We start from the raw sequence: 13,153 nt of genomic DNA on the forward strand, positions 1-13,153 counted from the left end.
GAATGTGAACTAAGGATAAACTAAATATTAGATACTACTGATGAAATAAAGGAAGTAGAAAACAGAATCAGAAATCTCTCAGGGAAGAAAAATACACAAAAATTGTCCACAGAAGTCTACAGAAAATAACATATGTAGAGATGGATTATTGAAAGTTTCAAACATAAGTTGTATAGAAGCTGAGAGGAAAGAGAGAGAGAGACCCTTTATGATAAAGTTCATGGAGAAAGTAATATGTGAAGTGGGCTTTAATGAAGTGGTAAGAATTTAGTAGCAAGAGAGTGGTGAGATTAGGGCAAGAAGAAAGCCTTTGCCCATAAGATAAACATGTGGGGGTCATGATAGGAAAACATTATACCATATATAAACAGTGTGTAACTATCCATTCCCCTTGTCGTATTAGATGTCACTTTGTGTGGACAAAAAAAAAAAAAGTTCCCATCCTCAATAAATAGACTACATGGGTATTAGACTTTAAGGGGGAAAAAATGCAATGTAAAAAAATTTTTGATACGTACAAGAAGTGCAGGCAAATTTTGAGGTATGTTTAAACTATAATCATAAAACTTAAATGGAAAAAGAGTAGTTTGTACCCTGAAACCAAAACTCAAGGAAGGTATCACAAGAAAACTACAGATCAGTATCTCTTTTGAATATAGATACAAAAACCTCAGCAAAATACTAGCCAATAGAACCAAATTACCAGCAATATATAAAAAGGATTATACACCATGATCAAATGGGATTTATCCCAGGAGAAAAATTTGGTTTAACATATGAAAAATCAATGTAATACACCCATATTAATAGGATAAAGGGAGAAAAAAACATGGTCATCTCAATAGATGCAGAATAAGCATTTGACCAAGTTCAGAATCCTTTCATGATAAAACATTCAACGAGCAAAGAAAGAAACTTTCCCAACCTTATAAAGAGCATCTATAAAAAGCCCATAGCTAATATTATACTTAACAGTGAAATACTGAAAGTATTCCTGCTAAGATCAGGAATAAGACAAGGATATTCACTCTCACTATTTTTTTTTTAATTTTTTTTGCATGGTTTAATTGAAGTATAGTTGATGTACAATACTATATAAGTTACAGGTGTACAATATAGTGATTCACAATTTTTAAAGGTTATACCCCATTTATAGTTATTATAAAATGTTGGCTATATTTCCCATATTATGCAATTTTTTTGAAATTTTGAATTTTATTTTATTTTTTTTTATGTAGCAGGTTCTTATTAGTCATCAATTTTATACACATCAGTGTATACATGTCAATCCCAACCGCCCAATTCATCCCACCCCCACCCCCACCCCCCTGCCACTTTTCCCCCTTGGTGTCCGTACGTTTGTTCTCTACATCTGTGTCTCAGTTTCTGCCCTGCAAACCGGTTCATCTGTACCATTTTTCTAGGTTCCACATATATACATTAATATACGATATTTGTTTTTCTCTTTCTGACTTACTTCACTCTGTATGACAGTCTCTAGATCCATCCACATCTCAACAAATGACCCAATTTCTTTCCTTTTTATGGGTGAGTAATATTCCATTGTATATATGTACCACTTCTTCTTTATCCAGTTGTCTGTCGATGGGCATTTAGGTTGCTTCTATGTCCTGGCTATTGTAAATAGAGCTGCAGTGAACATTGGGGTGCATGTGTCTTTTTGAATTATGGTTTTCTCAGGGTATATGCCCAGTAGTGGGATTGCTGGATCATACGGTAATTCTATTTTTAGTGTTTTAAGGAACCTCCATACTGTTATCCATAGTGGCTGTATCAATTTACACTCCCACCAACAGTGCAAGAGGGTTCCTTTTCTCCATACCCTCTCCAGCATTTGTTGTTTGTAAATTCTCTGACGATGACACTCTCACTATTTCTGTTTAACATTGTATTGGAGATTCTAACAATTAAGTAAGGGAGAAAAAAGACACCCAGGTAAAAAAGAAGTAAAACTATCTCTATTCATAGATGGCATGATCTCATGTATAGAAAATCTTAAAGAATCCACAGACACAAAAAATAAAACATATTATAACTAATAACTGAGTTCAGCGACATTGGAAGATACAAAACCATTATACAAAAATTATTTATATTCCTATATACTCGTAATGAACAATTCAAAAATGAAATTTAGAAATGATTCCACTTACATTAGTTTCAAAGGGAATAAGTCAACGGTCTGCAACCTTTTTGGCACCGGGAATCGGTTTCGTGGAAGACAATTTTTCCATGTATGGGGGTGGGGAGGGATGGTTTCAGGATGATTCAAGCACATTACATTTATTGTGCACTTTATTTCTATTATTATTAAATTGTAATATATAATGAAATAATTATACAACTCACCATAATGCAGAATCTTTGGGAGCCCTGAGCTTGTTTTCACTTGCCACTCACTGATAGGGTTTTGATATGAGTCTGCAAGTGATTGATTTATTATCTCTGTGCAGTCAAACCTCTCTGCTAATGATAATCTGTATTTGCAGCCGCTCCCCAGCGCCAGCATCACCACCTTGGCTCCACCTCAGATCATCATAAGGAGCGAGCAAGCTAGATTCCTCACATGCGCAATTCACAGTAGGGTTCGCGCTCCTATGAGAACCTAATGCTGCTGCTGATCCGACAGGAGGTGGAGCTCAGGCAGTAATGCAAGCTATGGGGTGTGGCTGTAAATACAGATGGAGCTCAAATCACTTGCCCGCCGCTCACCTCCTGCTGTGCAGCCCGGTTCCTAACAGGCCATGGACTGGTAGCGGTCCATGGACCAGGAGTTGGGGACCCCTGGAATAAGTTCCTTAGAAATCAACAAAATAAGTATAAGACTTGTACACTGAAAATCACCAAAGATAATTGAAAGAAATTAAAGAAGACCTAGGTAAGTGGAAAGCTATCCCCATGTTCCTGGATTAGAAGATGTAATAGTGTTAACATGGCAGTACTTCGCAAATTTATCTACAGATTCAATCCAATCCCTATCAAAATCCCAATTAGTTTTATTGCAGAAATTGACAAGCCAATTCTAAACTTCATATGAAAATGCAAGGTACTCAGACCAGCCAAAACAATCTTGGGGAAAAAAAACAGTTGAAGGGCTTACATCTCTGATATTAAACTTCCTCTAAAGCTACAGTAATCAAAGTATTGTGGTACTATCCTAAGTATAGATATATAGGTCAATGTAATAGAATGTAGAGTTCAAAAATAGACCCATACAGTTATTTTCCATTCATTTTTGACAAGGGTGCTAAGGCCATTTGATGAGGAAAAAGTAGTCTTTTCAACAAATGGTACTGGTACAACTGGGTATCTACATGCAAAGAATGAAACTGAACTCCTGCCTCACAGTTTGTACAGAAATTAACTCAGTGTGGCTCAACAACCGAAAAATAAGAGCTAAAACTATAGCACTCCTAGAAGAAAACATAGGAGTAAATCTTTGTGACCTTGGATTCGACAACTATTTTTTAGATATGACACCAAAAGCACAAGCAACTCAAGAAAAAATAGATAAATTAGATGTCAGCAAGCATAAAACATTCTGTGTATCAAAGGACACTATGAAGAAACTGAAAAGACAACCCACAGAATGGAAGAAGCATATTTGCAAATCATATCTTTAATAAACATCTAACGTCCAGGTTATTTAAAGAATTCTTACAACTCAAAACAAGAGACGAACAATTTAATTTAAAAATGGGTAAAGGATTTGAACATTTCTCCAAAGAAATACCAGTGGCCAGGAAGCACAAGAAAAACGCTCTACATCATTAGTCATCAGGGAAATGTAAGTCAAAATCACAGTTAGATGCCTATATATACATATTATTTTTTGTGCATTTATTTTTTATACAATTTTTAAAGGTTACACTCCATTTACAGTTATTACAAAATATTGGCTCTGTTCCCTGTGTTATACTAAAAATGCTTGTAACCTGTCTTACACTCAATAGTTTGCACGTCCCACTCCCCCACCCCTATATTGCCCCTCCCCTCTCTCTCCCCACTGGTAACCACTAGTTTGTTCACTATATCTGTGAGTCTGCTTCTTTTTTGTTGTATTCACTAGTTTGTTGTACTTTTTGGATTCCACACATAAGTGATATCATACGGTATTTGTCTTTCTCTGTCTGACATTTCACTTAGCATAATACCCTCCAAGTCTAATTCAAAAATATATATATATATATTTTTTTTTTTAAGCAAAATAACAAGTATCTGTGAGGATGTGGAAAAATTGGAACCTTCATTCAGTACTAGTAGGAATGTACAAGTGTGTAGCCTCTGTTGAAAACATTCTGGTAGTTCCTCAAAAAATGAAACACAGAATTACCATACGACCCAGTAATTCTACTCCTAGGTATATACCCAAGGAAATTGAAAATATATGTTCATACAGAAATTTATATACAGATATGCATAGAAACATTCATAACAGCCAAAAAGTAGAAACAACCCAAATGTCCCTCACCTGGTGAATAGATAAACAATTGTGGTATATCCATACAATGGAATATTATTCAGCTATAAAAAATGAAATACGGATGCATACTACAGCATAGATACAACTTGAAAACATTATGCTACGTGCACGAAGTTAGACAAAAAGGCCACATATTGTATGATTCCACAGTAGACAAATCCATAGAGATAAAAAGTAGATTAGTGGTTGCCAGGGACTGGAAGTGGGGAGAGTAAGAAATGTCTCTTAATAGGCATGAGATTTCTTCTATTATAAAGACATTATAGTTTTAGTGCAGTTTTAAATTCACAGCAAAATTGAGAGGAAGGTACAGAGATTTCCTACATATGCGCTGCCCCACACATGCATGGTTCCACTCATTATCTACATCCCCACCTGAGTGGTACATCTGATACAACTGATGAACCTACCTCAACACATCATAATGAGACCTCTTTTGGGGGTGATGCAGATATTCTGGAGTTCGATAGTGGTGATGAATGCACAGTTCTTTAACACATTGAAAACTACTGAGTTGTATACATTAAAAAGGTAAACTTAAAAAAAAAGGTAAACTTTATGATATGTGAATTTTATCTCAATTAAGATGTTACCATAAACAATGGTGGGAAAGCTGTTTAAAAAAGTGATTCACGGAGGACCTTCAAGATGGCGGAGGAGTAAGACGTGGAGATAACCTTCCTCCCCACAAATACATCAAAAATACATCTCCATGTGGAACAATTCCTACAGAACACCTGCTGAATGCTGGCAGCAGACCTCAGACTTCCCAAAAGGCAAGAAACTCCCCACGTACCTGGGTAGGGCAAAAGAAAAAAAGTAAAACAGAGCCAGAAGAATAGGGACAGGACATGCCCCTCTGGGAGGGAGCTGTGAAGGATGAAAAGTTTCCACGCACTAGGAAGCCCCTTCACTGGCGGAGACCGGAGGAGAGCACAGCAACAGGGGTGCAGAGGGCAAGGTGGAGAGATTCCCACACAGAGGATCGGTGCCGACCAGCACTCACCAGCCCGAGAGGCTTGTCTGCTTACCCACCGGGACGGGTGCGGGCTGGGAGCTGAGGCTCAGGCTTTGGAGTTCAGATCCCAGGGAGAGGACTGGGGTTGGTTGCGTGAACACACCCTGAATGGGGCTAGTGTGCCACAGCTAGCTGGGAGTGGGTCCAGGAAAAGTCTGGATCTGCCTAAGAAGCAAGAGACCATTGTTTTGGGGTGCGTGAGGAGAGGAGATTCAGAACACTGCTTAAACGAGCTTCAGAGATGGGCACATGCTGTGGCTATCAGCGCAGACACCAGAGACGGGCATGAAACGCTAAGGCTGCTGCTGCAGCCACCAAGAAGCCTGTGTGCAGGCACAGGTCACTATCCACACCTCCCCTCCCAGAAGCCTGTGCAGCCCGCCACTGCCAGGGTCCCGTGATCCAGGGACAACTTCCCCGGGAGAACACATGGTGCGCCTCAGGCTGGTGCAACGTCACGCTGGCCTCTGCCACCACAGGCTCACCCTGCATTCTGTACCCCTCTCTCCCCCTGGCCCTGAGTGAGCCAGAGCCCTCGAATCACTCGCGGCTTTAACCCCCTCCTGTCTGGGTGAAGAACAGATGCCAGAGGGTGACCTATGTGCAGAGGCAGGGCCAAACCCAAACCTGAACCCCAGCACCAGTCCCCTCCACCAGGAAGCTTACACAAGCCACTAAACCAACCTCACCCACTGGGGGCAGACACCAAAAAAATCGGGAACTACGAACCTGCAGTCTGTGAAAAGGAGACCCCAGACACACTAAGTTAAGCAAAATGAGAAGACAGAGAAATACACAGCAGATGAAGGAACAAGGTAAAAACTCACCAGACCAAACAAATGAAGAGGAAATAGGCAGTCTACCTAAAAAAGAATTCAGAGTAATGATAGTAAAGATGATCCAGAATCTTGGAAATAGAATGGAGGAAATACAAGAAACATTTAACAAGGAACTAGAAGAACTAAAGAGCAAACAAACAATGATAACACAATAAATGAAATTAAAAATTCTCTAGAAGCAATCAATAGCAGAATAACTGAGGCAGAAGAACGGATAAGTGACCTGGAAGATAAAATAGTGGAAATAACTACCACAGAGCAGAATAAAGAAAAAGGAATGAAAAGAATTGAGGACAGTCTCAGAGACCTCTGGGACAACATTAAACACACCAACGTTTGAATTATAGGAGTCCCAGAAGAAGAAGAGAAAAAGAAAGAGACTGAGAAAACATTTGAAGAGATTATAGTTGAAAACTTCCCTCATATGGGAAAGGAGATAGTCAGTCAAGTCCAGGAAGCACAGAGAGTCCCATACAGGATAAATCCAAGGAGAAACATGCCAAGACACATATTAATCAAACTAACAAAAATTAAATACAAAGAAAAAATATTAAAAGCAGCAAGGGAAAAGCAACAAATAACATACAAGGGAATCCCTATAAGGTTAACAGCTGATCTTTCAGCAGAAACTGCAAGCCAGAAGGGAGTGGCAGGACATATTTAAAGTGATAAAAGGGAAAAACCTACAACCAAGATTACTCTACCCAGCAAGGATCTCATTCAGATTTGACAGAGAAATTAAAACCTTTACAGAGAAGCAAAAGCTAAGAGAATTCAGCACCACCAAATCAGCTTTACAACAAATGCTAAAGGAATTTCTCTAGGCAGGAAACACTAGAGAAGGAAAAGACCTACAATAACAAACCCAAAACAAGTAAGAAAATGGTAATAGGAACATACATATCGATAATTACCTTAAATGTAAATGCATTAAGTGCTCCAACCAAAAGATATAGACTGGCTGAATGGATACAGAAACAAGACCTGTATATATGCTGTCTATAAGAGACCCACTTCAGACCTAGGGACACATACAGACTGAAAGTGAGGGGATGGAAAAAGATATTCCATGCAAATGGAAATCAAAAGAAAGCTGGAGTAGCAATTCTCATATCAGACAAAATAGACTTTAAAATAAAGACTATTACAAGATACAAAGAAGGACACTACATCATGATCAAGGGATCAATCCATGAAGAAGATATAGCAATTGTAAATATTTATGCACCCAACATAGGAGCACCTCAATACATAAGGCAAATGCTAACAGCCATAAAAGGGGAAATCGGCAGTAACACAGTCATAGTAGGGGACTTTTAACACCCCACTTTCACCAATGGACACATCATCCAAAATGAATATAAATAAGGAAACACAAGCTTTAAATGAGACATTAAACACGATGGACTTAATTGATATTTATAGGACATTCCATCCAAAAACAACAGAATACACTTTCTTCTCAGGTGCTCATGGAACATTCTCCAGGATAGATCATATCTTGGGCCACAAATCAAGTCTCGGTAAACTTAAGAAAACTGAAATCGTATCAAGTATCTTTTCCAACCGCAACGCTATGAGACTATATATCAATTACAGGAAAAAAACTGTATAAAATACAAACACATGGAGGCTAAACAAAACGCTACTAAATAACCAAGGGATCACTGAAGAAATCAAAGAGGAAATCAAAAAATACCTAGAAACAAATGACAATGAAAACACAATGGCCCAAAGCCTATGGGATGCACCAAAAGCAATTCTAAGAGGGAAGTTTATAGCAACACAATCCTACCCTCAAGAGACAAGAAGCATCTCAAATAAACAGCCTAACCTTACACCTAAAGCAATTAGAGAAAGAAGAACAAAGAAAACCCCAAACTTAGTAGAAGGAAAGAAATCATAAAGATCAATCAGAAATAAATGAAAAAAAAATGAAGGAAATGTTAGCAAAGATCGATATAACTAAAAGCTGGTTCTTTGAGAAGATAAACAAAATTGATAAACCATTTGCCAGTCTCATCAAGAAAAAAAGGGAGAAGACTCAAATCAATAGAATTAGAAATGAAAAAGGAGAAGTAACACCTGACACTGCAGAAATACAAAGGATCATGAGAGATTACTACAAGCAACTCTATGCCAATAAAATGGACAACCTGGAAGAAATGGACAAATTCTCAGAAAAGCACAACCTACCGAGACTGAACCAGGAAGAAATGTAAAATATAAACAGACCAATCACAAGCACTGAAATTGAAACAGTGATTAAAAATCTTCCAACAAACAAAAGCCCAGCACCAGATGGCTTCACAGGCGAATTCTATCAAACATTTAGAGAAGAGCTAACACCTATCCTTCTCAAACTCTTCCAAAATATAGCAGAGGGAGGAACACTCCCAAACTCATTCTGTGAGGCCACCATCACCCTGATACCAAAACCAGAAAAGGTGTTACAAAAACAGAAAACTACAGGCCAATATCACTGATGAACATAGATGCAAAAATCCTCCACAAAATACTAGCAAACAGAATCCAGCAGCACATTAAAAGGATCATACAACATGATCAAGTGGGGTTTATCCCAGAGATGCAAGGATTCCTCAATATATGCAAATCCGTCAATGTGATACACCATATTAACAGACTGAACGATAAAAACCATATGATCACCTCAATAGCTGCAGAAAAAGCTTTTGACAAAATTCAATACCCATTTATGATAAAAAACTCTCCAGAAAGTAGACATAGAGGGAACTTACCTCAACATAATAAAGACCATATATGACAAACTGACAGCCAACATCCTTCTCAATGGTGAAAAATTGAAACCATTTCCACTAAGCTCAAGAACAAGACAAGGTTGCCCACTCTCACCACTATCATTCAACATCGTTTTGGAAGTTTTAGCCACATCAGTCAGAGAAGAGAAAGAAATAAAAGGAATCCAGATCGGCAAAGAAGAAGTAAAACTGTCACTGTTTGCAGATGACATGATGCTATACATAGAGAATCCTAAAGATGCTACCAGAAAACTACTAGAGCTAATCAATGAATTTGGTAAAGTAACAGGATACAAAATTAATGCACAGAAGTCTCTTGCATTCCTATACACTAATGATGAAAACTCTGAAAGAGAAATTAAGGAAACACTCCCATTTACCATTGCAACAAAAAGAATAAAATACCTAGGAATAAACCTACCTAAGGAGACAAAAGACCTGTATGCAGAAAACTAAAAGACACTGATGAAATAAATTAAAGATGATACATACAGATGGAGAGATATACCATGTTCTTGGATTGGAAGAATCAACATTGTGAAAATGACTCTACTACTCATAGCAATCTACAGATTCAGTGCAATCCCTATCAAAGTACCAATGGCATTTTTCAAAGAACTAGAACAAAAAAGTTCACAATTTGTGTGGAAATACAAAAGACCTCGAATAGCCAAACCAATCTTGAGAAAGAAAAACGGACCTGGAGGAATCAGGCTCCCTGACTTCAGACTATACTACAAAGCTACAGTAATCAAGACAGTATGGTACTGGTACAAAAACAGAAATATAGATCAGTGGGACAGGATAGAAAGCCCAGAGATAAACCCATGCACATATGGTTACCTTATTTTTGGTAAAGGAGGCAAGAATATACAGCAGAGAAAAGACAGCCTCTTCAATAAGTGGTGTTGGGGAAACTGGACAGCTACATCTAAAAGAATGAAATAAGTACACTCCCTAACACCATGCACAAAAATAAACTCAAAATGGATTTAAGACCTAAATGTAAGGCCAGACACTCTAAAACTTAGAGGAAAACGTAGGCAGAACACTCTGTGACATAAATCACAGCAAGATCCTTTTTGGCCCACCTCCTAGAGAAATGCAAATAAAAACAAAAATAAACAAATGGGACCTAATGAAACTTAAAAGTTTTTGCATAGCAAAGGGAACCATAAGACAAAAAGACAACCCTCAGAATGGGAGAAAATATTTGCAAGTGAAACAACTGACAAAGGATTTATCTCCAAAATATACAAGCAGCTCATGCAACTCAATATCAAAAAGCAAAGAACCCAATCCAAAAATGGGCAAAAGACCTAAATAGACATTTCTCCAAAGAAAATATACAGATTGCCAACAAACACATGAAAGGATGCTCAACATCACTAATAATTAGAGAAATGCAAATCAAAACTACAATGAGGTGTCACCTCACACCGGTCAGAATAGCCATCATCAAAAAATCTACAAACAATAAAAGCTGGAGAGGGTGTGGAGAAAAGGGAACCCTCTTGCACTGTTGGTGGGAATGTAAATTGATACAGCCACTATGGAGAACAGTATGGAGGTTCCTTAAAAAACTAAAAATAGAAGTACCATACGACCCAGCAATCCCACTAGTGGGCATATACCCTGAGAAAACCATAATTCAAAAAGAGTCATATACCACAAAGTCCATTGCAGCACTATTTAGAATAGCCAGGATATGGAAGCAACCTAAGTGTCCATCGACAGAGGAGTGGATAAAGAAGATGTGGCACATATATACAATGGAATATTACTCAGCCATAAAAAGGAACGAAATTGAGTTATTTGTAGTGAAGCGGATGGGCCTAGAGTCTGTCATACAGAGTGAAGTAAGTTAGAAAGAGAAAGACAAATACCGTATGCTAACACATATATATGGAATCTAAAGGTTCTGAAGAACTTACGGGCAGGACGGGAATAAAGACACAGACATAGAGAATGTACTTGAGGACACGGGGAGGGGGAAGGGTAAGCTGAGATGAAGTGATAGAGTGGCATGGACATATATACACTACCAAACGTAAAATAGCTAGCTAGTGGGAAGCAGCCGCATAGCACAGGGAGATCAGCTCAGTGCTTTGTGTCCACCTAGAGGGGTGGGATAGGGAGGGTGGGAAGGAGATGCAAGAGGCAGGTAATATGGGGATATATGTATTCGTATAGTTAATTCACTTTGTTCTACAGCAGACACTAACACAACCATGTAAAGCAATTATGCTCCAATAAAGATGTTTAAAAAAAAAAGTGATTGAGTTTGGCCATTTATATGCTAAAGTGCCAACAACACTTGCCTAATGGTGCAGAGGTTTCAGTGGCGGTTATGAAAAGAGAGTTGCTCTCTCCGTGAGTTTTATGAAGAGCCAAGAGTTCCTGGAACACTTGGACTCATGATTAAGCACAGAACATCTTACCGAACAGGAAAAAAATCCATTCAACTCTCAAAATCTAAATGAGTAGATTCGAGAGGGATTGGGGCAGGAGGTTGGTAAAGACAAATACTCTTCTCTTTTATAATTTTGCTGATGTTTCATATTAATTAACAATTTGTGCAAGCCGGGGACTTTAGCAACTACATATTTTAAATTAATAGAAAGGAAATCAGGTCTCCCTCAGAATTTGTGGAGCATGCGTTCCTACCTTTGCTTTTCTTTGAACATAAGTGTGCTTTATGTGAGAACATGATTATCGAAGATTTGATACTGTGATTGTCCAGCACTCACTTTGAAAGTCAGGAAGCAATGATGATTTAGGTAGTTTGCAGTCATTCCCACCCCCACCAAGGTACTTGAGCATTCATGTCACCCAGAATCCGGGGCTCCTGCAGCCATCACTTCAAAGGGAGGTAGAAGAGCTGCTGGTTCAGAGCAACAAGGCTGGGTGGGAAACATCTGGACTGAGTAACTTAAGGCTAAGAGCCAGTTCTGTGACCTTCCCTTCCATGTGGCCAACTCAATGCCAGGCAGAGAGCTGTCGCTGGGTCTTCCCAGCTGTACAGGGAAACTCCTATTCTCTCAAATGCAGCTGCTAATCCTGAAAGTGTTTTACATTCAGTCCTTGTGCAGCCGGAACCATCACAGCAGCATCCCTTCTGCAATAAATAGAGAACACAGTCATCGTAAACCGTTATCTTTTTGAATGCTGATGGCCAGTTGTCAGGGGCAACAATGAGGTGAGGCTCTAGTGAATCCCTGTGTTCCAGAAAAGGCTTTGAGCAGAATTTCTTTTATTCTTCTGTTAAAATAAAAATGTGGCTGAGCCTGCCTGACCCTTTGGCTTTGTTGGACTTTCATAGCTAGTGCTTCTTTCTCAGTTGTGCTGCTCAGGGGCTGTGTGTCCTAGGATTAGGACAGTCAGGCCGGTTCAGTGGTGAGTGCCTCCCATCACCGGCTCATCCCTCTCCCGGGATGCAGCAGTGGCTTTTGTTTCAAAATTCTTCCACGCACAAGAGGATGTCAGGTCATTCAGAGCCTTCTTGAATTCACTGACATGCAGAGCATCCTCACATCGACCAATAGTGCCTATCCATTGATCAAACGTGAATGATCCCTGCAAGGGGCTGAGGGCACTGAGCTAAGTGCTGGGTGAAGTGTGGGCAAAGAAGATGCACATGTTCTCCACGGGAGCTTAGATCCACTGAAAAAGAGTGTGCACAGTGAGAATTTCACAGTGGTGTAATCATTAAGCAAAAATAAAACAGAAGTCACAGGCAGGGCTGGTTAAAGACCTGTTGAGTTGTGAATAACTGAATCTTGGACATAACATACGGCATGGCCATCAACTCATCCATGGCCCCCAAAGTGTCCAGCACATCTCTCTCTAGTACTGATCTCTCCATGAGTCCACGGCAGGAGTGGCTTCCACTGTACAAGGGAGGAAGTTAAGTTTTGAAGAGTAGAGAGTCCTAGTAGTAATAACACCCTGGACATATGTGCACAGTTTGGGTGCATCCCTACCAACCTTGCTTCCCTTTCATAGACTGACT

At 39.1% G+C, this 13,153-nt stretch overlaps 1 protein-coding gene across 5 annotated transcripts in view; it reads left to right on the forward strand.

Moving 5' to 3' along the window:
• DPP6 (dipeptidyl peptidase like 6) overlaps nt 1-13,153 on the forward strand; it is a 1,023,012-nt gene that overhangs the window by 617,814 nt on the left and 392,045 nt on the right. The gene's annotated exons all lie outside the window — the stretch shown is intronic.

Source organism: Pseudorca crassidens, chromosome 8 (genome assembly GCF_039906515.1).
Source record: "Pseudorca crassidens isolate mPseCra1 chromosome 8, mPseCra1.hap1, whole genome shotgun sequence".
NCBI lineage: Eukaryota > Metazoa > Chordata > Mammalia > Artiodactyla > Delphinidae > Pseudorca > Pseudorca crassidens.